This window comes from Talpa occidentalis, unplaced genomic scaffold, assembly GCF_014898055.3.
Source record: "Talpa occidentalis isolate TD23 unplaced genomic scaffold, MPIMG_talOcc4v2.1 talOcc4.4, whole genome shotgun sequence".
NCBI lineage: Eukaryota > Metazoa > Chordata > Mammalia > Eulipotyphla > Talpidae > Talpa > Talpa occidentalis.
The window spans coordinates 96,425,543-96,450,937 of record NW_023604295.1 but is presented as its reverse complement, the minus strand read 5'-3'; the positions used below and the strand labels follow the sequence as shown (position 1 = coordinate 96,450,937).

Genomic DNA, 25,395 nt, shown 5'->3' with positions numbered 1-25,395 from the left:
ACAACACATTTTGAAACTAAAATAATCACTGATTTGCTGGGGCCTTCCCCATCTCAAAGGTAATGGGGTTCCCTAGTCACTTGTTGCTATGCGGCGCTTACATGTCCTTGCTTTCCCCCGCCTGCCCCCTGGTGGTGAGTAGGGGCGCCACAGGCTCAGCCTCAACGTTCCATCCCGGGGAGCGCGGCTGGCAGGGCCCCAGTGCGCCATCTAGTGACCATTGTTAACACTCCGCGTGTGCTGAAGGAGCAGTTGAAACCGCCATGGCTGGATCTGATTAACCTGCTCGATTCCCTCACTGGGCCGTGCTGGGCATCTCGCTTCACCTCCCCGAAAGTTAGCTTCTTCGCTGATGAAGTGCGCAGCGCACCTACTTCAGAGACTATGAATAAGGTAACTGAGGTAAAACCCTAGCAAAGGGCAGATGCCCCATAAAATTTAGTTCCCCTCTTAATAAAATGAAAAAAAAAATGAATAAATTATTAAATTATTACAAACTGGCTCATTGTTGTCATAGAAGATTAAAGGCCCACACGGGTAGGTGAGTCTGGAGGGCGGGAAAAGAAGGACAATGGACTCGGGGCTGGTGGGGGTTGCAGGAGGAAAATTCCCTCAGCCCTCCTCAGTTGTTCCCCTGCTGGCTCAGTCATCAAATTAACATCAGGCAAATTAAGAGGAGAGAAAAACAAATTTAATTAATGTCGTATGTGTGTTCCTGGAGCCCATGCAAATATGAAGGCTCCAAGGACAGAAAGGTAAAGTGAGGCATAGATGCTGTCCTGAGCTAAGGAGGGGAACAGGGAGGGAGGGCGCCGCACGTGAGAAAAAGCAAAACACATCTTGGGTGATTCAACATTTCCCTCTTTGTGATAGTTTATTCAGATGGAAAGGTTATAGGTTATGTCTGTAAAAACCCTAATATCGGGTAAGACTGTCAATTTACATTCTTCGCATTAGGTATGAGAGTAGCAAAAGTTCCTCTTGAGCCTGCAAGACCTTAATTGATTTCAGCTTGAAATAACTCACCTGCCAAAGTGGCCCATCCTGGGGAGGCCTATATTGAACCCCTTAAGGCAAGTTGAGGACTGTGGGTGAGGAGTGGGGAGGATATTCTTAACCCAGCCCACGATTTTGGAAAGTAACTTCTGCTTGTGTTGTCAGGACACAACGAGTGCGGAGATCACAGGACACAGCCGAGCAGATGTGGACAGCAGCAGGTGTTCCAGGAAGGACTACAGGCCAGGTCAGTCAAGGAGGGCTCTCCCGAGGAGGAGATATTTGAGTGGTGGTAGGATCAGGAGAATGAGGAAGGGCGCTAAGAGATATTCAGATCATGGAGGAGAAGGGGAAACAAAGCATCGGGTCTGCAGGCTTTGTGAAGGAGACCAGCCAGAAAGATGGCAAAAGCAAAGGTTAGGCCAGGCCACCCTAGGACCAGAGCTCCCCTCTGGAGCATCCTCTGGATGGGGAGGAATCCGTGAAGACATTTAAACAGAGAGTGACCTGGACAGATGCTGTGCACAGTAGTCGAACTTGGCATCTCTGTGGGATGGGGAGAATGAGTAGATTTGATCAAATGCACAAGAATCCCAGGCAATCCCGGAAACTGGTATTGGACAGGAGAAGCGAAGGAACACACTGCCCCCTTGGCACCAGCACTTTTCAGCAGGCTTTGCTGGGTGCGATACTTTCACACTCAGCCCAACCCCTGTGCAGGCTGCTGCTTCCAGGGCAGGCAGGCAGCTGCTCCTCCCCGCTGGATGGGGAAGCAGCAGCTTCTCCTCTCGCTGAGCGACAAGGACACTTGATACAGGGCCAATCCCAGACCTGCTGAGCATCAGGATTACCTGGAAGATCTGGGCTTATGTGATAAAAACAAACTCCCCAGTTCCAGCCCAAAACAGCTAAGACAGAATCTGAGGGGTTTGGCCTTCAGAACAGAAATGTTAATGACTCCCTGGGAGCTGGAGATAGGTATCCAGGTTTGGGATGACTGAGGAGCCTAGAAAGAAGCAGCAGGGATTTGGAGTCAGTTGCAAAGAGCAGATGAGGAGCCAGTTCCAGGTCCATCCCTTTAGAGCTGTGCTGCCTTGGGTAAGTCACTTTACTTCTGAGTCCATGTCCCTACTATTAAGTAGGCCTGAAAATTCTCCCCAAAGGATGTTGGGGGCTCCCAGCACAGCACCTGGAAACTAGTAGATAGAAGGAAGATGAAATTTGGGGGATGCCTGAGAGCCCAGTTGCCCTTTGTGATGCTTCACACACATAGCTCATGGGCTGGTAATTAATCGTCCCCAAGAGGTGATTGGATATGACTTTGGGGGAAATGAGGGATGTCCCACAGCAAATCTAAGAAGCCAAGGTTGAGAGTTGGCCTGGAACTTACCTGGCCTATGACACCATCCCAACTGGAAAGCCCCTGGGAGAAACTGTGGGGCAGAGAGGGCTTATCCCTATGGCCCTGAGTCCATGTCCCTACTATTAAGTAGGCCTCACATCCCTTCAAGGACTCACCTTTGCTCTCTCCAGCTTCCACACCCTCACCTCATTCTTCCTGACACCCTCACCTCGTTCTTCCCCTTTCAAATCAAGCAAACCAGGCCTAGTTCCCAGGAGAACTACTGACATTCAGCAGCCTCTGAGCTCCTGGGACTCCAAGGTCTATGGGTAGATGTGGGGTGATCATTTAAGGTGGCCTGAGCAGGGCCTAGAGGCAGATGAGATGCAGTGAGGATGCAGGAATGACAGGATTTGACCACTGGTTGGATGTAAGGAGATATGAGGGAACAGAAGGTGAATCCCTGGTTTCTGATCTAAACAGGGATGAGCCAAGAGGTACGACAGGACACACAGGAGGAGCCCAGGTTCAGGGTACAGGAAGGCCACCAACTCCTTCATGGGCGGAAGGAGGAGAGAGGTATAGGATTCATCTCAGCTCCCAAACTCAATAGATTCAAAAGGGCTGAAACACACAGTTGTATTCCATTGTGTGTATGTATTTTCTCTCCTGAAAGAATCCAGGTGGGCCCCTTTGCTAGGTGGTAAGGCTCTCCCAATTAACCAGGAGTCAGACTTCCCCCATCTTATTGCTCTACCATCCATGACTACCATTGTTCAAATCACCTCAGGATCCACGGAGGCAGTCGGATTGAGCATTATGTCTCCTCCCAGCAGCAGGATGTGAGCCTCAGGAATGTGTGGACACACTGAGGGAGATGTGGGGAGGCAGTTAAGCTGAATCTGGGTCACCCATGGGCACTTGAGGGGGTGCTGGCAGGATGTTGAATGAGCCCCCCTAGAAGTGGGGGCAAAATCCTCTGCTGGGAGTGTGAGGGGTGATATAAGGCTGGAGCCTGGAGAGGTTTTCAGGGAGCTATTGTGGCCCGCCATGGAGAGAACTCCTGGCAGCACTGAGGGCCCAGCTAGCCTGCAGCCTCTGAGGCCACCTGCTGCCACTGGAGACAGAGAGTCTCCCTCCACTCAGTGCAAAAGAGGAGATCATTGGGTTCTCCTGGAACTGGAGAGTTTGGAGATTGAGTAAGATGACTGGACCATGGGGCAAGGAGGTTGAAGCTCCAGAAGAGGGTGGAAAGCCTGGTGTCCCATCAAATGGAAAGAGCAGTAACACCCAGAAGGGCTGACAGGGAGAAACCCAAGTCCTCCCAAAAGCTTTCTGGTCTCACTGAGGGCTGGGGCAGATGCCATGGGGAGGCGAGGGGCTGTGTTTAGAAAATGGAACATGTGGATTTAAGATGCTGACCATGAAGAGGGTCTCTGACCTGTGAGGGGAGGTCATGGGATGGCTGTGGGAATGAGAGGTTCAGGCAGAAGACAGGTGAGGGTCCCAGGAGACATGACTGCTGAGGGCCGGAGGGTCTGGGATGTGGGATGGGTCAGCCCCTGCAGCCACCAGAGTCCTGGGCTTGTGACGGCACTTGGAATGAGGAGGAAGGTGGGGGAGAGAGAGGAGCAAGGGGGGCTAGGACAAGGCAGCTCTGAGCAAGGATGGCAGGGTAGAATGGCAGAACCCGCAAAGGAGGGCTTCACACCAGGTGGGTTGAGAGTGGCATGAGGACTAAGGTGGCTTGCAACATTTGCAAGGGAGCAGTGTCCTGGGGGCTGGGTGGGGAAGGTGGGTGGTGAAGGAGGCCCCAGGACTCAGCAGGAGGGACTGATACTCCTCACTGCTGGGACTGCCTGATTATGGTGTTGCTCCCTCGAGACAGACATAGCGAATGTCCCTGGTGAACTCTGAAGGGACTTGGCTGTAGTTTTCCCAGGAGGTCACTCCCAGAGGATTAGATACAGGGTGGGCAAACAGTCTATAAGTCAACTCTGGCCAACACGTGATCTTGTAAAGTCCTCTTGGCACACACACCACATCCATTCATTTACTTGTGGTCTATGACTGTGTTCATACTACCAGGGCAGAGCTGCATAATTAATGTTGAGATGGTTTAGCCAGGAAGCCTAAAATATTTACTATCTGGTTCCTTAAGAATTTATCTCATTAGAGCTTATATGAGAGGTTGGTACACACAATTGCTCTCCCTGACTTCCAGTAATATCCTGTTCTGGACTAACCACATTTTAATTTTTTTTCCTATTTTCATTTTTTTTTTTTGATGTTGAGAAAGTGTGACTTGCAAAAAATTACCAAAAAATGCACTAATTTCCACTGTATAGTCAATGAATTTTTACACATGAATATATTCATGTTGTTACCACCCAGATTCTCTCAAAGTATGTATCCCCAGTATATATCCCCAGCTTCTAGACAGTTCTTTCTCATCCAGTATCCCCTGATCCCAGGTCACTGCTTCTGTGATGTTTGTCACTATTAGTTTTGCCTGTTCTTGAACATCAGATGAATGCAGTGATAACTACCTTTTGTGTCTGACTTTTTTCGTTCACTGTATGTCTGTGAGGTTCATCCATGTTTCTGCACCTTAGATGACACCTTATTAGTCTGCCTTGCTGGTGTTACTCCATTGCATGGATAGTCACCAATATATCCATTTCTCTACGACATTGAGGTTGCTTTCATTTGGGACCTATACTATGGAGAAGGTTGTGACAAACATTCTGTGTCTTTAGCCAGAGGTGGGCGCTCACTTCTCATGCATATATGCCTAGCAGTAGAATTTCTGGTTTCTGGTTCCTCAAGTAGTTTTCCAAAATTGAAGCAGTTTAGGACAGCAAGTCCTTGAACAAGTTCATTTTATTATAACTTTTGTTGAGAAAAGTTCAGTCCCAGCCTGGGCCACTGTGTGTGGTGTTGGCACATTCTCCCCGCGTCTGTGTGGGTTTTCTCCCAGCATTCCCATATCTTCCCACATCCCAAAGATGTGCATGCTGGGTTAACTGGCATATCTCAATATCCCCCAATCTCAGGTCACTTCTACTATAATCTCTGTCACAACTGGATATCACTAATGCATACTATTCACACCAGTGGGATCCTGATCTAGAGCTAGGTAGGTTCTCAATGTGTCCATATACTAAGAAGGTAAAAATTTAATCATCCATCTGCTTAAGAAGTATGGCTCCTGATTCCTTAGAGCATATCTTAAAATAATTTCCTAAGCCATGGCTGAGGTCCCTTCTGGAAGCAGGACAGTTCAGTTCCCTCTCTTTGGACAATAACAGTTTTCTCTCTGAACTGCAGGAATTCTCTGCTGCCCACCTTCTCTCTTCTGCACGCTTCTTGTGATGGGTCCATGTCTCTCTGTGAATTAGCTGTTGAATTAGCTGTTGTCTCTCTGTGCTACTCTGGTCAGTCCAAGAGAGACCCCTTGTGAATTTCTTTCATAAGATCTTATAGTTCTGGGGCCTTGTTATTGTACTTACCATAGAGTTCAGTTTAGGATAGATTGAGTTTCTCTCCTCTTTGGGATATGTGAGTCCAGCAGGAAAGTACATACACAGGTCAAGCACTTAGGAAATCTAGTTGGACTATATTTGTTGGATTTGTAATTGTTAAAGAAATGGATGAGATCACTCAAGGTACATAGCGGAGGGCTGAGAGCAACCTGGAGAAGCACATGAAAATGTTAGGGTACAGGGGTAGAGGAGCAGGACCTAGAAAGAACCATGTACTTTTTGAAAATAAGAACATATTTATCAATCCTACAAGTAGCATGTCATCAACACATATGACTATTTGTTTCAGAAGGCTTTGCACTATTAATATCAGTACCTAGAGAACATTCCCCATGAATTAGGCATCAGAGGATTTTAGATCAGATTCTGAAATCTGGTTGCTTACCCATCCATGTCAAACAGTGCTTTAGGAGACTCTTGAATTCTGCTTCCCCAAGAATGGAGAGCAAATTTTACCTGGACATTCCTGAGCAAGACTCAGTTGTGTGATTGTATAAATAAGAGTTTGAGTGGTGATGGAGATAACACTGTAGGGAACACTGTTCTTTGTGTGAAGAATACAGATTAGACTTACATGGACAGAGGTTATTTCTGCCTCATTTCCAGTTTCTATTACACTATTTAGCTCTGTTTAGTGCTCAATAGGTATTTTTTGGGTGAATGGGTCGGTGAATAAATAAATGGATGGATGGATGAGTGTATGAACAGAAAAAAGGATAAATGCCTGGACAGACATTATGTGTACATGTGTAGATGGCTGAGGAATGGATGGACAGATGATTAGGTGGGTAGTAGAAGGATGGTTGCATGAATGGGTGGGTTGAGTGAATGAATGGATGGATGAGGGGATGGACAGAGCAGGGTGAGATTTCAGTCATCTGTTTTCCATTTCCCCATGGTTCAAACCAGTAAGACCCACTAAAATAACATACTAATCTCTTGAACATCAGGGACAATAATACAGATTTCTCTTTTGAACCTGAGGTTTATATCCATTTAACAAAAATGATGTGCAGTGGACTCAAACTTTACCAAAAAGAAAGATGGAGGGATTAATAATGCATGTGAATATATAAAATCTAATATTTATTAGCCTCTAAAGGAACACAATAAAAAGGGTACCCCTCAAAAAAAAAACAAACCCTGTATCTCAATGGTATTTGTAACATTTTAGATTAGTAATAGCGAGCCCTATGTAATTATTATAAGGGTCTTCTATCTCTGAAATTTCAAAAATATACTTGTAAATTTTTAAAAAGGATTCCTGTACACCCACTTGTCTTTGCTGTAAATAATGTGCCTCTGAGAACTATTTTTTTTTTCATCTGCTTCATTCTCCATCAAATATTCAAAGCTTTCTGATATTATGATCAGGATCCCCAAGTCACAACTGGAGTGACTCACCATCTGCTCAGCTCCATTTCAATGGCTGTGGAGTATGGAAAAAATACCCAGAAGCCCAACCACACAGCCAGCATTTTGAACAAGAGGGGTGCAAAGTTAGGGAGGACTATACCTGTTCTGTCTACTCCTTAGTGTTTCCAGGAGAATAAATGAGAGGCTCTTTGTCACTTTCCAGGCCTTTTCTAGCTTCTGTATAATTCATGTTGTGGGATTAGGAGATGATTATCTTTCAGGGAGACTCTTGAAGGCAGGTCATATCATGTCACTCATCTGTCAGGAGCTCTGGCACCTCATCTCACATGGCAAATATAAGCAGAGTCCTCCCCGAGGCCTGCAGGGGCAGGGATGATCTGGCTGCACTAACTCTCTGAACTCATCTTTTACAATGCTCCCTTCACTCACTGGATTCAATTTGCCAAACTCAGTCCTACCCAGCGTCTTTGGACTATTATTCCTTCTACTTGGAATGCTCTTCCCTCTGATATTCCCACTTCTTCAGTTCTCTGCTCAAATCCTTCCTCCTCATGAAGAAGCTTCCTCACCAACCCTCTTTCAAACACCATCCATCTTTTGCCCTGTTTTCCGTGTCTTAATTTCTTTTCCTTTGTACAATAACATAATAACTTATTTATTGCCTGTCTCCTCAACTAGAAAGGAATGTTCATAAAGGCAGGGGATTATCTGTCTTCTTCACTGGTGTGTCCATGACACTGACACCATCAATAGGCATTTGTGTTAATTAAAAGTTGCTGTGTCAAAAATCATCACAAAGGAAGTGACTTAAAACAACACACATTGATATCTCAGAACTTATGTGGGTCAAGAATCTAGTCATGGCTTAGCTAAGTTCTCTGAGTTGCAATCAAGAATTTCTCATGAGGGCCTCCCTGGTGGCGCAACGGTTGAGCGCTGGGTTGCAAAGCTGCCCGAAGCCTCCGCAGCGTCGGTTCGATCCCCGGCTGCTCTCCAGCCACTGGAGGAGGGTCCCGCATGGCACGCAGACCTCTCCTGCCGCCCGCTGCTCCCCTCAGCAGTGTACTTCCGTCCTTCTGCCTCTCTGCTCCCTGCTCTGGCTCTGGTGAATTCTCTCACCCTCCTGCGCTTCTGACTTGTACTTGTATAAATAAAGCTTAAAAAAAAAAAAAAATTGAGGACCAGCAGATCGTTCCCCTGCTTGGTTCTCAGTTAGAGAAAAAAAAAAAAAAGAATTTCTCATGAGATTTGTTGACCCAGGTTGCAGTCTCATCTGAAGGTATGATGGGAGACGAAGCTACTTCGGCACTCATGTCGTTGTTGGCAGATTCAGCTCCTTGTAGATTGTTAGTCTGGGTGTCTCAGTGCCTTCCTGGCTGTTGACCTAGCTGAGGGGGTCTGCCCTCAGCTGCCCTCCACTGTAGGGCAGTACGTGTGCTCACATTTAAGAGGAGGGGACAACACAGGGTGTGGGTACTGGGAGGAGGTGAACACTGGGGATCATTTTAAAGTCTATCCCCTACAGCTGTCAATAAACACAGAATATTATTAAATATAAAATGAAAAAGGGGGCCTCGCCGGTGGCACAGAGGGTTGAGCACAGTGCTATGAAGCTGTCACAGCCTCCGCAGTGCCGATTTGATTCCCGGCCGGCCAGGGAGAATCCCACATGGTGAGGCAGATCCCTTCTGTCTCACTCGCTGCTCCCTTCAGCCATGCTGTTGGTCTGTCTGCCTGTTCTGCTCCCCGCTTTATCTCTGGAGAATACTCTCACTCTCCTGCGACTCTGGCCTGTACCCCAGCTCTTGTATAAATAAAAAAAAAACTTTTTAAACAATTTTTAATTTTTTAATTTTTATTTTTATATTCCCCATACAATTGCACCCCCCCTAATTTTGACCTCAATCCCTCCTTTCCCCACCCCCCTCACCATAGTGTGTCTCTGGTTTATAGTTGTTTGTTGATTTTGATTTTTTCTTTCTTTATTATAGTTATTCTTTTTCCTGGTCCCTTATTTAGGTTTACTAGATTCCTGCTATGAGTGAGACCATCCCATATTTTTCTTTTTCTTTCTGGCTTATTTCGCTGAGCATGATCCCTTCCAGCTCCATCCATGTTGCTGCAAATTGCATGAGTTTATCTTTTTTGATTGCTGAGTAATATTCCATGGTGTATATGTACCACATCTTCTTGATCCAGTCATCTATTTTTGGGCATTTGGGTTGTTTCCATAGCTTACCTATTGTAAGTAGTGCTGCTATAAACATAGGGGTGCAGGTGCCCTTTGGAATTAATGTTTCTGTGTCCTTTGGGTAAATACCTAGGAGTAGAATAGCTGGATCATATGGTAGCTCTATCTTTAGGTAGGTAGGTTGAGGAATCTCCACACAGCTTTCCATAGTGGTTGGACTAGTTTGCACTCCCACCAGCAGTGCAGGAGAGTTCCTTTTTCTCCACATCCTTGCCAACATTTGTTGTTGCTAGTTTTTTTAATATGTGCCATTCTCACTGGTGTAAGATGGTATCTCATAGTAGTTTTGATTTGCATTTCCCTGATTACAAGTGATGTTGTACATTTTTTCATATGCCTGTTGGCCATTTGCATTTCCTCTTTGGAGAAGTTTCGTTTTAGCTCTTCTGCCCATTTTTTTTAAAAAGATTTATTTATTTATTTATACAAGCACTGGGTACAGTCAGAAGCACAGGAGGGTAAGAGAATTCACCAGAGTCAGAGGGGAGAGCAGACCAGGCAGACTGACGAAGTACACCACTGAGGGGAGCAGCGGGTGGCAGGAGAGGTCTGCGTGCCATGTGGGACCCTCAGCCGGGGGCCGGGGATCGAACCGGTGCTGCAGAGGCTGCGGGCAGCTTCGCAATCCAGCGCTCAACCGCTGCACCACCGAGGAGGCCCTCTTCTGCCCATATTTTGACTGGATTCTTTTCTTTGTTTTTGTTGAGTCTCATCAGCTCTTTGTAGATTTTTGTCATCAGTCCTTTATCATTAGTGTTGTGTGCAAAAATTTTCTCCCAGTCGGTGGGGTTTCTCTTTGTTTTGGTTATTGTCTCTTTTGCTGTGTAGAAGCTCTTCAATTTGATGTAGTCCCAGCTGTTTATCTTTGCCTTCACTATCACTGCTTTGGGTGATGTATCTGTAAAGATGTCTTTGAGGTGCATGTCATGTAGTGTTTTGCCTATATTTCCTTCTTTATATTTTATGGTTTCAGGTCTTACATTTAGTTCTTTAATCCGTTTTGAGTTGGTTTTTGTGCATGGTGTGAGGTAGAGTCAAGTTTCATTCTTTTGCATGTAGTGACCCAGTTTTCCCAGCACCATTTATTGAACAAACTTTCTTTGCTCCAGTGCATATTCTTTGCTCCTTTGTCAAAGATTAGTTGACCATAAATCTGTGGGTTTATTTCTGGGTTTTCTATTTGGTTCCATTGGTCTGTGTGTCTGTTCTTGTTCCAATACCATGCAGTTTTGATTATTATGGCTTTATAGTATAGTTTGAAATCTGGGAGAGTGATGCCTCCATTCCCATCTGTTTTTTTCATGAGGGTTTTGGCTATTCGGGGTTTTTGGTGGCTCCATATGAATTTCACCAATATTTTTTCTATTTCTTTGAAGAATGACATTGAAATTTTTATTGGAATAGCATTGAATCTATAGATTGCTTTTTGTAGGATGGCCATTTTGATAATGTTAATTCTTCCGATCCATGAGCAGGGGATGTCTTTCCATTTCTTTGTTTCTTCTTATATTTCTTTTAACAGTGTTTTATAGTTTTCTTTGTATAGGTCCTTTACTTCTTTTGTTAGGTTTATTCCTAAGTATTTGATTTTTTTTGATTCAATAATAAAAAGAATGGTTTTCTTGATTTCTTCTTCTTCAGATTTATTGTTTGTGTATAGGAAGGCTACTGATTTTTGTGTGTTGATTTTATATCCTGCTACTTTACTAAACTGATTGATGAGTGTAATTAGTTTTTCTGTGGGTTCTCTATGTATATTATCATATCATCCATGAATAATGATAGTTTGATTTCTTCCTTGCCTATTTGTATTCCTCGTATGTCTTTCTCTTGTCTTATTGCTCTGGCTAGGACTTCCAGTATTATGTTGGTGTGTTGAAAAGCAGTGGTGAGAGTGGACATCCTTGTCTTGTTCCAGATCTTAATGGGAATGCTTTTAGCTTTTCACCATTGAGAATGATATTGGCTGTGGGCTTGTCATATATGGCCTTTATGATGTTGAGGTATGTTCCTTGTATCCTGAGAATTTCAAGGGCCTTTATCATAAATGGGTGTTGTAATTTGTCAAATGCTTTGTCAGCATCTAGGATATTATCATGTGGTTTTTATATTTTCAAAAAATAATCTTTTAAAAAACATAAATAAATAAAATAAAATAAAAAAGTGACACTGGGATAGAAGGGTGAGATTCAAGATTCTTTCAGTTCATCTTTTTTACAATGTAGCACTTCCTTGAAATTTATCTGTTATTTCCCCAACTTTCCTCTGAAGCTCTGAGTAGCCTGGCCTGCTTGCCCATGTTAGGCTTTGAGGATTCACCCCACACATACAACCTGGACCCTTTAAGAATCTACAACCTAAAGATCACCACTCACAGACATTATTCTTTTTTTTTTTTTTAAAGATTTATTTATTTATTTATACAAGCACTGGGTACAGTCAGAAGCATGGGAGGGTAAGAGAAATCACCAGGGCCAGAACGGGGAGCAGAACAGGCAGAAGGACAAACTACACTGCTGAGGGGAGCAGTGGGCGGCAGGAGAGGTCTGCGTGCCATGTGGGGCCCTTGCCCAGTGGCTGGAGATCAAACCGGTGCTGCAGCTGCAGAGGCTGCGGGCAGCTTTGCAACCCAGTGCTCAACTGCTGTGCCACTGGGGAGGACCCACAGACATTATTCTTTATTCACTAAGGTCTCTGGAATTTTTGAGTTGTATTCTGTTTATTCCTTGCTGGAAATTTTGTTTTTCTTGAATGGGCACTTTGCATTTATGAGGTCTTACCACTAACTACTTAATAATGCATCTAATAAATAAAAAAAAAATTAAAGAAACATATTGACCAGTAGGGTAGATCTTATTAATATGATTCAATTTTAAAAGGGCCATTACTTCAGAGTCTTGATGTCTGGGCTACTGATAGAGATGAATTTTTTTGAGTCACCATGATAGCAGAAAGACACCCCCACATATATCTGCATAGATGACAGCTTGGTCCATGGAGGGGACTAGGACACTTCCAGCTCATTGGGAATGTTTTCTGCCTCCTTTGGCAAAAGCCCTGGCCTGTTGTTCAGAGTGAGCAGGAGTCTCAAATCCATCAATATTCCCTGATGAAGCTATCACCATCCATTAACTTGATCATCAGACATTTATCGATTGCCAGTCATGTGCAAGGCTTTCTGAGAAGCCTGACAAGTCACGGTCACTGGAAGCTGCAGGAGCCACATGAGGTCGATTTCTCAGCAGTGCAGACTCTGCTTCAGGACCTGCTCAAAGGGGAGGTGAGGAATCATGGCATCATGATATGCAGGCCGCACAAATGTGATCTGTGAAGGAGCTCTTGATCTGTGGGCTACATTGCATTGATGGGAGGTGCGAGATGCAGGTTGACTTACTCTGGGCTTCAATTTTATACAACTACCAAATTGCTGGGTTTCCTTGGGCATGTTACTGAGCATCTTCAGCCATTACTTTTAGCCCTTACATGGAATGGGATGGAGTTTTTTCCTGCTGTACTCCCTCTGATCACATTGTGATCTGCTGCTTGCTTGACTTTCCAGACTGAATGGCCTTGGGAGCTGCTCAGGCGGTGGTTAGGATATGTATCTGATTCACTGTTTTCTTCAAGGTACTCACTGCAGCACTGGGGAAGTGTCCCAGGCAATCACCAAATGAATGAATGTGGAATGGAGGCTTCTTGCAGCCACTCTACTCTTTGTCCCCTGCATATTGCCATGATGTTGGCCTCTCACTCATCCAAAAGGACCTGGGCCACCCCACATATGGTTCCCCAGGACAGCAGGGAGCACCCCAGTTGTCCCATGTCTGTTTCTCATCCCACCCTCATCCAACCTATGAATCAATGCACCTTACCTCCTTTGGGCCATTTTGTCACACAAGGAGGGGTAGAGGGGTGCTTTGGGTATTGAAGGAGAAGCTAGATTAAACATTGTTTTAGTTTCTTGGGTAGGAATGATCTTTTGAGCCCTGGGTGAACAGATATCTGACCTTGGATTTCCACAGGGTTGGAAATAGTTGGTATTCCTACCAGCCAGAGAGGAAATATTATAATACATGGAGGATCAAGTCAAGTATCAAGAGGGTATTATCTTGAGTCTTGCTTTAGACTCAGCACTGCTTGAGTCCCACATAACAAAACCTAAAAGGAAAGATATGCAAAGATCAAATAATTTCTAATACCTTTTGTGTCTTGAAACAAAGTTCAAAAATATTTCTTTGAATATTTTAAAATACCCACCAAGATGTAATTTTACTGTCTTGCATTCCATTAAAAATTAGTAGACATGTAAAAAAGAAGGAAACTATGTCCCATGATGAGGAAGAAAAAATCCAAAAGTCAAAAATAGACTCAGAAATTATACAACTATTAGGATATATAGGCAAAAGTATAAAATAGAATCATAACCATTATATATGATCAATAAAGGAAAATATGAGCATGTTAAATAGAAACATATAAGATGATTAAAAAAACAATCTTCTAAAGGTAAAAAATAAAATGTCCAAGATGAAAAATAAAATGAATGGTATTAATAGATTAGACACTACAGACAAAAGATTGGAAGCTTGACTATATAGCACTACAGTAACTATCCATAGTGAAACAGAACAAAAAAAAAAAAAGAAAAGAAAAGAAAATGCAGAAAATGAACATAGATCAGTGAGCTGTAATACAATTTCAAGCAGCCTAATAATATGTGTGAAACTGGAGTCTCTGAATACAGAAAGATATATTCCTGGGAATATTGGCTGAAAATTTCCCAAATTTATTGAAAACTAAAATCATAGATGTAAGCAGATCAGTAAGACCAAAGCAGAAGGAACATAAGGAAAACTACATCAAGGCAAATCATAATCTAATTACTTAAAATGGTGATACAGAAAAAAATTATGACAGCAAACAGAGGGGGAAAAAAGACATATTACATAAAAGGGAGAAAAATAAGAATGACAATAGACTCTTGTTAGAAACAATGCAAAACAGGTTATAACCTAAGATTCTATATCCAGTAAAAATAGTCAAAAACAAGGGGGAAGTCAAACATTTAGAAGCTAAAATAATTTATCACCATGAGTCATACAATAAAAAAATAGTAAGGAAAATCCTTCAGGCAAAAGGAAAATGATACTAGTTAGAAATATGGCTTTACATAAAGAAATGAGCATCAGAAATGGTCAATTAAATAAGAATAAGATGATATTTTTGCCATATTTTTAAAATCGCCTTGAAAGATGGTTGATGTTTTAAGGCAAAAGTAGCAACAATGTATTATGGCATTTGTAATAAATGTAGACACAAAATATATGAAAACAATATCACAAAGGGCAGGAGGGAAAGATGGCAGTAACAATGTTTTAGGTTTCTTATACATCAAGTGGTAAAATAAAACTAGCAGGACATAAGTTAAAAATGTATACTTTAATCCTAATATAGTCATTGGAAAAAAAACCAGACATAATAAGCAAACAAAGGAGAAAAAAATGAATCAGAAACAAATGCTCAATTGAAAAAGAAGCAAAAACAAACAAACAAAAAACCCTGAATGGGACAAGTGGAAAACAAACAGTAAAATGATAGTATTTATTTATTTATATTTTTAATGAGGTACAGGCCATAGGTATGGGGGGTGAGAAGATTCACCAGAGACAGAATGGGGAACAGAAGAGGCAGATTGAAGTACACTGCTGAGGGGAGCAGCGGGTGAGTCAGGAGAGGTCTACTATGCCATGTGGGTAGCTTCCTGGCCGGCCTGGCATCGAACTCGTGCTGTGATGGCTATGGATAGCTTCACAGGTTGCGTCTTAACGCCTTGTGCCACCAGGGAGGCCCAAAATGATAGCATTTAAACCCAAACAAGTTAGTAATATCATCACAAAGAAGTTAAACACCTCAGATAAAAGGCAGAGATTGAATAAGAGAGCAATGAACAACTTTATGGTGTTTGCCATATATAAAGTCACAAAGAGATTACAAGAAAAAGGATGGGAAAGGTTGTACATACTAACACTAATCAAAGAAAGCTGGAGTGAAATCAGACAAAGTAGATTTCAAGTCAAAAATATGAAAAGGGATAAAGAAGGTCACTTTATAATGATAAAGGGACAATTCATCAAGCATACATAGCAACCCAAAATGTTTGTGTACCTAGTAACAGACCTTTAAAAAAAAAGGAAGCAAAAATGAATAGAACTGAAAGGAGAAAAAGGCAAATACATAATTATAGCAGGACATATCAACCCCTCACTCAACAATCAATAGAACAAATAGAAAGAAAATCAATGAGGATCTGGAAGAGTTGAAAAACATTATCAATCAGCTAGACTAAATTCACATTTATATGGCACTCCACCCAACAGCAAAACAGATATTATTTTCCAGGGTGCACAGAACATTATCAAGTTAGACTATATTAAGGACCATAAAGTAAGTTTCCATAAATTTAGAAGAAATCAAATCACACAATGTTCTCTGACCACAATGGAATTAAACTAGAAATCAATAACAGAAATATAACTGGAACATTCCCATATATTCAGAAAACAAAACACTCTATTAAATTACCCATGACTCAAAGAAGAAATCAAAACAGAAATTAGAAGCATTTTGAACTGAATGTAAAAGAAAAGAACATATCAGAATTTGGGGGATGCAGTTAAAGCAATGATTAAATAGGAAATTTATAGCACTAAATGCCTATAAGGAAGGTCTGAAATTAAATACCTAAAATTCTACCTTAAGGAATTGGGTGGGAGGAGCAAAATGAACAGAATAAAGTAAATTATAATAGTTAATGGCAAAGATGAATAAATAGTAAACAGAAAAATGAGAGAAATGCAATGAAACCCAAGCTAATTCTTGAAATACTTGATAAAATGGAAAAATCTCTACAAGAGAAGCAGATAAAAGAGAGAAGATATGAATTACCAACATTAGAAATGAAAAAAGAGGAATCATTTAAATCCTATAAACATTAAAAATATAAGTGGATTGTGATGGACAACTTTATGCTAATATGTTTGACAACTTAAAATGAAATTGACAAATGGATTTAAAGACACAAATTATTTAAGGTCATTGTAGAAGAAAAAAGATATTCTGGATAGCTTTATATCCACTTAAGAAATCAAATTGTAAAGAAAAATTGCCATAAAAAACCTCCAGGTCTAGATGACATTAGTGATGACATCTGCCAAATATTTAAGGAAGAAATAACATTGATTCTACACAAAATTTTCCAGAAACTAAAATAGTTTGCAGAAACTGAAATAGGAATGAACACTTTCCAACTATATTCTGTGATACCCAAACCAAATAATTACAAGAAAACTGCAGATCAAATACCACTCATGAATATAAACGCAAATATTTTTAATAGACGCTTAGTGAAACAAAGTCATCAATACAGTAAAAGGAAAATGTATCATGACCAAGGGAAGTTTATCCTAGGAAATGAAAATAGGTTTGCCATTTGAAAAATCAGTATAATTCACCATGTTAACAGGTAAAAGAGAAATATGTATCATCGTCTCAACAGATGGATATAAAACTGACAGAATCCAACATTCATTATTGATAAAAATTCTCAGTGAATTAGAAAGGGAGGGATATTTCCTCAACCTGATAAAAGGGATCTATGAAAAGCCCACAGCTACTCAAAGACCCTCTAAGATCAGAAACAAGATAAGCATGTCCACTCCCCACTCTTGTTTAGCTTTTTAGTAGAAGTTTAAGTTAGTGCTGTAAGAACAGAAAAAAAGAAATAAATGGCACTCAGATTGGAAAGAAAGAAGTAAATGTATCTTTATTCACATATAACATAATCCTCTCTGTAAAGAATCTTGAGATCTACTAAAAAGCTACCAGAATTATGAGTTTAGTAAGGGTGCAGGATACAAGGGATGCAGGACATGAAAATTGGTTGTATGTATATATACTACCAATGAACAACTGGAAATAGAAATTTGAAAATACCACCATTCATAAGAGTATCAAACAACGGAATCCTTCAGGGGAAATTCAACAAGAAAAATGCATCATACTTATATAATGAGAACTGTAAAATACTACCAAGAGAAATTAAAGACCTGAATGAATAGAAATACATGGTGTACATGTTTCAGAAGACTCAATATTGTTGAGATCTCTAAGCTCCACAAAGTGATCATTAGATTTGATGCATTTCCAATCATCTTTCCAACAAGGTTTTTTTTTCTTTTTGTAGAAATTCTACAATTTATATGGAAATGCAAAAGATTTAAAATAATTTTTAAATTCAAAAAAAATTGGAGGACTTGTCCTTTCTCATGTATCTACTGGAATCAAAACAGTGCGGCATTTTCATAAATACAGACATATAGACCAATAGAACAGAGTTCACAAATGCACTAACAAATATAAGCCAATTTTTTTTTTTTTTTTTTACAAAGGTGTCCAGATCAAGCAATGAGGAAAGGATAATGTTAACACTTGGTGAAAGAACAATTGGGAATCTCATGCAACAACTTGAACCTCCACCCTTATCTCACACTCAAAATTAACTTGAAATGGGTTTTAGACCTAAATGTAGGAGCTAAATCTTCTCGAAAAAGTTAGGAGAAAATTTACTTGCATTGGGTTTGGCAAAGATTTCTTTAAAAGAACATCAAAGTCAACAAATTGAACTTCATCAAAATTAAAAATTTTTACTCTTCAAAAACCATTATTACAAAGATGAAAATGCAAACCACAGCTGGGTTGAAAATATTTGTTTAACAAAGATATTGGGACTATGATATGTAAAAACCATTCACAACTCAATGATGATAATGACATACAACACAATTAGTTAAAAAAATGTGAACACACACTTCACAAAGGAAGATATACAGATGGCAAATCAGCACATGAAGAGATACTCAGCATCAGTAAACACTAGTGAGATGCAAATTAAGAATTGCAGTGAGACCCCACTACAATGTGGGATTCATGCCCCAAAGGGTCAGATAGGCTTTTCCCACTGTGGGCAGAGTAAGTCATTTTCCAGTTAAGTTCTCAGTGGTATGGGGAACTAAGGTCAATTGAGGTCCTGCAGGCCTCAGGAGAAACTGTTACATTACTTAAAGAAGGCAGATTATGGGGCCTCCCTGGTGGCACAAGGGGTTCAAACACAACCTATGAAGCTGTCTGAGCAACCCGCATGGCACAGCAGACTTCTCCTGACATGCCCGCTGCTCCCCTCAGCAGTGTACTTTGGTCAATCTGCCTGTTCTGTTCCCCACTCTGTCTCTGGTGAATCCTCTCACCCTCCCACGCCTCTGGCCTGTACCCCGGTTCTTGTATAAATAAATACATAAATCTTTTTTTTTAAAAAAAGGCAGATTATGTAGATTTAGGGATATTTCCAGAAATTAGATTTGTATGGAGAAACCTTCGTAACGATAAGGCATACATCTAGAGGGAAGGCTTTGTCATGTGAACTCTCCCCCTCTTCTCTCCTTGTCACCTCAGGCCCCTTATCTTGGGATTTATACCCCTTTATTCTCTGGGTGACATTGGGAACTGCATAATCATTAGAACTCTCTCATGCATGTTTTAAATTGTTTTTCCTTTGCTAACTGTCTGATGCTGTTTTGATGACCCAGCCAGTCCAAGAACCCAGGGGGTGGGTTGTGGAATTTTCTCCTGTGCCCTGAAAACACCCATCAGAATGTCTCAAATTAAAGGTAATGATAAATTAAATTATGGCAATTTCTTAAAATGTTGACCATATGCCTACCATGTGAATTAGCCCTGCCATTCCTATACCTAAAAGCATATGGCTGTTTTTACTGTGTACTAATATTTGTATACAAGTGTTCACAGCAGCTTTATTTGTAGAAAACTGAGAACATCCATCAACAGGTAAACTGATAAATTTTGGTACATCCTTACAAAGGTTAAGTATTCAGCAATGAAAAGGAACAACCTATTGATACATAAATTGACATGGATGAATCTCAAAATAGTTATGCTATGTAAGTGAAAAAAGCCAGTAAAGAAACACACATGAGGTGTGATTTCAGTTATATAAAATTCTAGCAAATGCAAACTACTCTATAGTGATAGAAAGCTAATCTGTGGTTTAAACTCTTGTGGTAAGAACCAAAGTGGGAAATTGGAGGAATATTTTAAAGAGGGTATAATTAGCAAGAGTTCAGAAAGGACTATATATGGGTGGGGGGTAAAGGAGAGAGGGGGGTCTCCCATTGTTAGCGGGCAGACTGAGGGGCAAACTGGGACCCCCCCCAAATCTTCCTACTCTAAATGGGTTTTGCCATCTGTCACATAAAGACAAAACATACTCTTAGTGTGTAGTAACTTCAGTGGAAAAGAACTTTAATACAATTAGTGTGCAATAAAGAGAATGAATAAATTAAAATAGTTTCCCCATGAAACACCCAAAGTTACCCATCCCCTCTTGGGTAAATGCGCAGCCAAATAGGTTGGCTCAAAGCAGGGCCACTGAGACCCCAAAGCCTGCCACTCATCTAAGGCACCTTTTGGTGGAGAACCACAGGAAAGGGGCAGAAGGAGCCAGGAAAGTCTGGAAGGAAAACAGCAAAGTCAAAATACAATTCAAGATAAAGTCTGCATTGTTAGCCTCCCCATGGGTTTCTCACCCACATCTCCTGCCATGCCCCACAAGTCCCTGGTGCAAGTCCAAGAAGAATAGCTTTTTCTTCACATGTCTCTTTTCCACGTCCCTCCTCCAAGTCTTCTTCTAGTATTCTTTCGCTTCCTAAATCCTTCTCCCAGTCTTTTCTAGCTTCTCCTCACCACTCAGCTCCACCCTTCCTTGAGCAGGCCTGGGGACCTGGAACAACCCCCATCTCCCATCCCCGCCGGGTCTGTGGGGATTACACCAAGTCTCAGGTTTGCAGACTAGGAAAAGAGGCTGAAGAGCTAGCCCCTAAGATGGGGAAGACCACCTCAGTTGGTGTTCGGTATTGGACATGATGGAGGAGTTTGTGATGGTTCAGACAGAATTATTGTATGTTCCAGCCCAAGAGGCCTGGGCTGGAAGCAAACAATGTTAGAACCCAAGTCAAGTCAGTGTTCAAAAATGTAAGTAATCTCAATAGAGTGTTCAATTTCTAAAAAACTTCAAACAAATGGTAACATAAATTTGTTCTCCTTTCAGAGCCTACTGAGATGTTTTACTCTCTTTTCATTCAGTAGTTTAAATATAGAGAGTAAAGAAAACACCTCAGTTCAGTGAAAAGGCCCCTAGAATATTCAGGAAGCCTGGATGCTAGTCCTGGCTTTCCCATGAATTGTGTTGATTTAGGCAGTTTGCTTAGACTCTGTTCCTTGGTTTCTCTGAACATAAGCATTTTAAGGCTGTTTTGTAGTTTTTGTCTTTTCTGTTTTGGGCCCTAACTAGAAGTCTGGGGTCCCCACCAATCTCAGGTGAACTCCAATTTTTTGCCTCCAGGAGACCAGGAGACTGCAGAAAGCGCCCCACTTTCCTCTTGTCTCCTTCTAATTGTAAAATACCTCCTTCTTAATAAGATTTTTATAATTTATAGAAATACCTCCTATGTACAAAAACACTGTTGTAGTTGAAACAAAGTCCTCACCATCCTTTAATGATTTCTCAGTGAGATTTGGGTGAGCCCAGCTGGTGCTTATTTGTTTCTTTTTTCCTTAGAAACATCTTTCAGTTGAACACAGAGCTTAGAGGATGAAAATGAATATTTAGATCTATGATTCAGCAAATTACTGCTGTTCTTTGTGATTTTGCCACTGAAGGTCAGGCTTAGAGTCATCCCTTACTTTTATTTAATGTGGCTATTTTGTGTTCTGTTCTTTCAGATTTGCCTTTCTAATTAACTTTCATCCAGATACAAGATAAAATGAGTTTTCCTCCCTAGTTGCTCTCAGGAGGGGAAGGGGCTTTATAAGCCCATAGGGATGGGGAGAAGGGATTGCAGCTGGTAGTAAGTAAAAATGAACCATGCACATATAAGTAATAGACAACAGACCACCCTGGAGCTGGGAAAAGACTGCATTTTTAAAAAGCACACATGTGTTAAGGAAGTGCAGCACTTTTGCAAGAACCTAAGAAATGACATTTTACCCTTCTGCAAAATATTTATCTGAGTGAGGCTCTAGGATTGCCAGTAGAGGGACAGAAGCATGCATGGGACAATCTCCTCTCCTTATGTCACAGTTTGATGTTCTCTACATTAATCAACACAACTTTATAATGGATAGTTGTTATCTTCATCTTTCCTTTTGCATACTTTGTCATTTTCCAGGCTTCTGCAGTGGGGGAGGGGTACTCCTTTTATAATCAAAAAAACAAAAACCCATGGTATTTAAAATTTAAAAATGACATTTATAATCTAAGTATGATGGTGGGCACAAAACAAATGTGTTCTATGGATAGATAGTTCTGTCATAAGACAGGACTGCAGGCATTCTTAGGAAACTAGAACCTGGTGCAAATAAACCACTTGTCCCCCCGCACAGGACTCCCTGTCCTCTGTTATACCAGTCTCTATCCTAGGCTAATTGTCTTTCCCCACAGTAAAGCCCCTTTATGGGTGGGGACAGAAGCCCATGTTTCTCTAAGTCTACAGTGCAGGCCAAGGAGGTTGTACAAATATTTGCTCAATTTTTGCTTACAGATTGAAATTGAACTGAGGATAGGCACCTGCTCCTGGCTGTCTCAGTCTAGACAGGGATTGTGTGCATAAAATGGAAGGGAATACTGGAATAGTGCCTAGCAGAATATTCATGACTTGTGCGAGAGCCCAGGTCTATTTTTTTATGAGTGGGTTCAGCATTCAATGACTTTTGAGAGTTTCCCTGGGGGCCGAGATGTGTGTGCAGAAAGGACAAAGGAGCAGGTTGGGAACAGAAGGAGACAAAGGTGATCAGTAAATGGCGCGGCTTTCCTTTCTGCTCTGTTTTACTGTCATCCATGGGCACCCTTGCTGCTCTTGCAGATGAATAGTGATCATGACAGTTACTATTTTGCAGGAGCTGCTGTGCCATGGTTTTCTACTATTTAGGACTCTCTTGGCTGCAAGTGACAGAAAAACCAATTCTAACTTGCTGGGGGAAAGGGAGGGGATTTATTGGACATGTATGTGAAAAATTCAGGTCCTTGTTTCAGGCACAACAAAAAGCTGCTTATCTCTTGACTCCGTTTTCCTCTGTGTCAGCTACGATCTCTGGCGCTGTCTCCCCAGGTGCTGGGCAGTGGCCACCAGCTGCTTCAAGCCAACATCCCTCATCTACAACAATGACAGGAGAGATTCAATGGAGTAAGAGTCTTGAGATGCTGCCACATACATATTTTCCCACAGGAACCTTTTCTTTTTCTTTCCTTGAAGTCCTATCCCCCCTTATGGTTCAGCCATGAGTTGTTATTGGCCTTGGGGCAGAGAAGGGTGGGTAAGGTACCAGTGAACCCAAAGTCCACTGGGAAGAAAAAGGGGACACCCGCTCCAGAATAGAAAGGGGATGGGAGTCCTCAGGGAACTGGGATGTGAGGAAAGAGGCTGGAGAGGATGAGTCTAGGGAAAGTATGATGCCTGGTTTTCCGAGGGGCATGAGGCAGCCTCCTTGACGCAGGGAAGGGTATCGTTCAAATTTCCTGGAGAAATCCCAGGAAGTTTCAGGAGGAAGATGAAAGCAGAGCGGCCCAAGCCCCACTTTTTGTTTGGAACTTTGCCCTACAAGATGGCTTGTGCCACACAGGAGCACTGCAGCAAAATGAGGTGACAGTATGATGTTTGGTATGGGGAAAGGAGAGATGGTGCCCCTGAACTACTTTGAGACCCCCCATGACAGAGAAGGGATCTAGGAGCACCTGCATGTTCCCTGTGTGGATGAGGTTAGAGAGAGGAACCCCACTCCCATGGGGACACAGTGGCTAGGAGGACAGGATGGACGGGGATCCAGGCCTGCCAAAAGGGTCAGCCCAAGGCTTGGTAGAGTGGGTTGGCAATGAGAAACTGCTCTGCTGCTATATTGTGAGCCTGGATCAGCTGGGGTCTCGTGTGTGGTGGGAGAGTATGGCTCACATAGAAAGCAGCAAAGTTGAGAAACGGAGAGTCCCTGAACTCTTTGGTCCCGGTAATTAAATCCAGGCCTGAAGCAGACATGGCCTGGGTTCCATTCACACAAAGTCGATACTCTTTTTTAAGCAAGTGTGGATTGGGCTGTCTGTCATTTACGGCATGTCCTCATCTATGTGAGGAAGAAGGAGCCTCTGTGCAGGGGACTCCTAAGGAGGGCAGTGAGGAGGAGCAGCTTTGGGGCAACTGTAAGGTCCTTCAGAGGAAGATGGAAGAGTCTGGGAGGAAACTAACCAGGACAGTGACAAGATTTTGCACAGGGAGACAAAAGGTTCAAGGACTGGGAAGGGTTGTGTCAGTAATCAAGGGAGGAGACACTGTGGACGCAAGCACATCACAGGTATGAGTGAGTGGGGAGGGCAGATCCTTCAGGTCTGGAAGCAAACACTGACTGGACATTGAACCCTCCAGTGAGCCCTCATATTGTAAAAGGGAGGTGCCCAGGAAAAAGGTGAGGTTCCAGGTTCCCTGCCCCACCCAAAGGAGGGTGGAGCTGAACAGGAAGGAGAAGAAGCTGGAGAGGAGACTGGAGAAGGAAGGAAGCAGGATGGGGAGCCAGGAGGAAACCTGAAGGAGGCACGTGGAGCAGAGACATGTAAAAAAACTGCACTTGCTTTTTGGTCCTGGACTGGTTGAAACAGACGTGGGCGAGAGACCCTGTGGGAGGTTACCAATGGCAGCTTTTATCTTGCTTTTAACTTTGCTCTTTTTCTCACAAACTTGTCTGGCTGTTTCTGACCCTTTATTTTCTTTATTTTATTAATCTTTATTATTTTTACATCATTATTCATTTTTTAACAATATTTGCTTTCCCCCACCCCTTCAGGTGTAGTCCCCACAGAGTTTCCTTCACCAAGGCACCCGAGCACCATCACCTCAGTCCCCTGTGCTCCTCCCTCCCCCCCCTCTGATCCCTCTCCCTCTGCCTCCCTGCAGGATGTCTCTGATTTATAATTGTCCGTTTTTGCTTTGTTGTATTTTGTACTGTTATTTTTTTACACTGATGTCTAATTTGGTTCCCCTACATTCCTGCAATAAGTGAAACTGGTATTTTTCTTTTTCCTTCTAGCTTATTTCACTGAGCATAATTCCTTCTAGTTCCATCCACATTGCTGCGAATGGCATGAGTTTATCTTTTTTGATTGCTGAATAACATTCCATTGTATATATATACCACATCTTGATCCAGTCGTCTATTTTTGGGTATTTGGGTTGTTTCCAGGTTTTACCTATTGTAAATAGTGCTGCAATAAACATAGGGGTACAGGTGGTCTTTTGAATCAATGTTTTTGTGTCCTTTGGGTAGATCCCTAGGAGTGTTTTGATGGGTGACCCTTTTCTATGGGTCGCTTCTGAAAGGTGCTTTAGACTTGGGGCAGGCTTTCCGGCCTTGATTTGGGCCAACTCTGTTTGGGTGGACTTTTACCCACAAGGGGATGGGTAACTTTGGGTTCTTGTTTTGGAAACTATATTCTTTGTCTTTTCTGTATTACACACCAATTGTATTAAAGGTCCTTGCCATTAAACGTATCTATGTTTTGTCTTGATGTGGTGGATGGCGGAAACTATTTTAAAGCAGGCAGGTTTGGGGCTCTGCCCTTCTCCCTGCCTTGTAACAATACCAGGTGGCTGGCTGGGGAGAGGTGAACCTGGTAGATTGGGTTGTTTACTGGGAAGAAAGAACGTTTGGTATGGGGAGTGCTGGTTTGAAAAGTTCGAAGCAGAAAGCCAGAGAGAAGGTAGAAATATGGGTAA

General features: G+C 42.1%; 1 protein-coding gene across 11 annotated transcripts in view; it reads left to right on the top strand.

Annotated features, from left to right (window-relative positions):
• Nucleotides 1-205: 205 nt before the first annotated feature.
• PXYLP1 (2-phosphoxylose phosphatase 1) overlaps nt 206-25,395 on the top strand; it is a 114,236-nt gene continuing 89,046 nt past the window's right edge. For all 11 annotated transcript variants that reach the window (XR_008553949.1, XR_008553945.1, XR_008553942.1 and 8 more), the window contains exons 1-2: nt 206-393; nt 1,162-1,243. The gene's annotated coding sequence lies outside the window, so the exon portion shown is untranslated. The remainder of the gene's footprint in view (nt 394-1,161; nt 1,244-25,395) is intronic.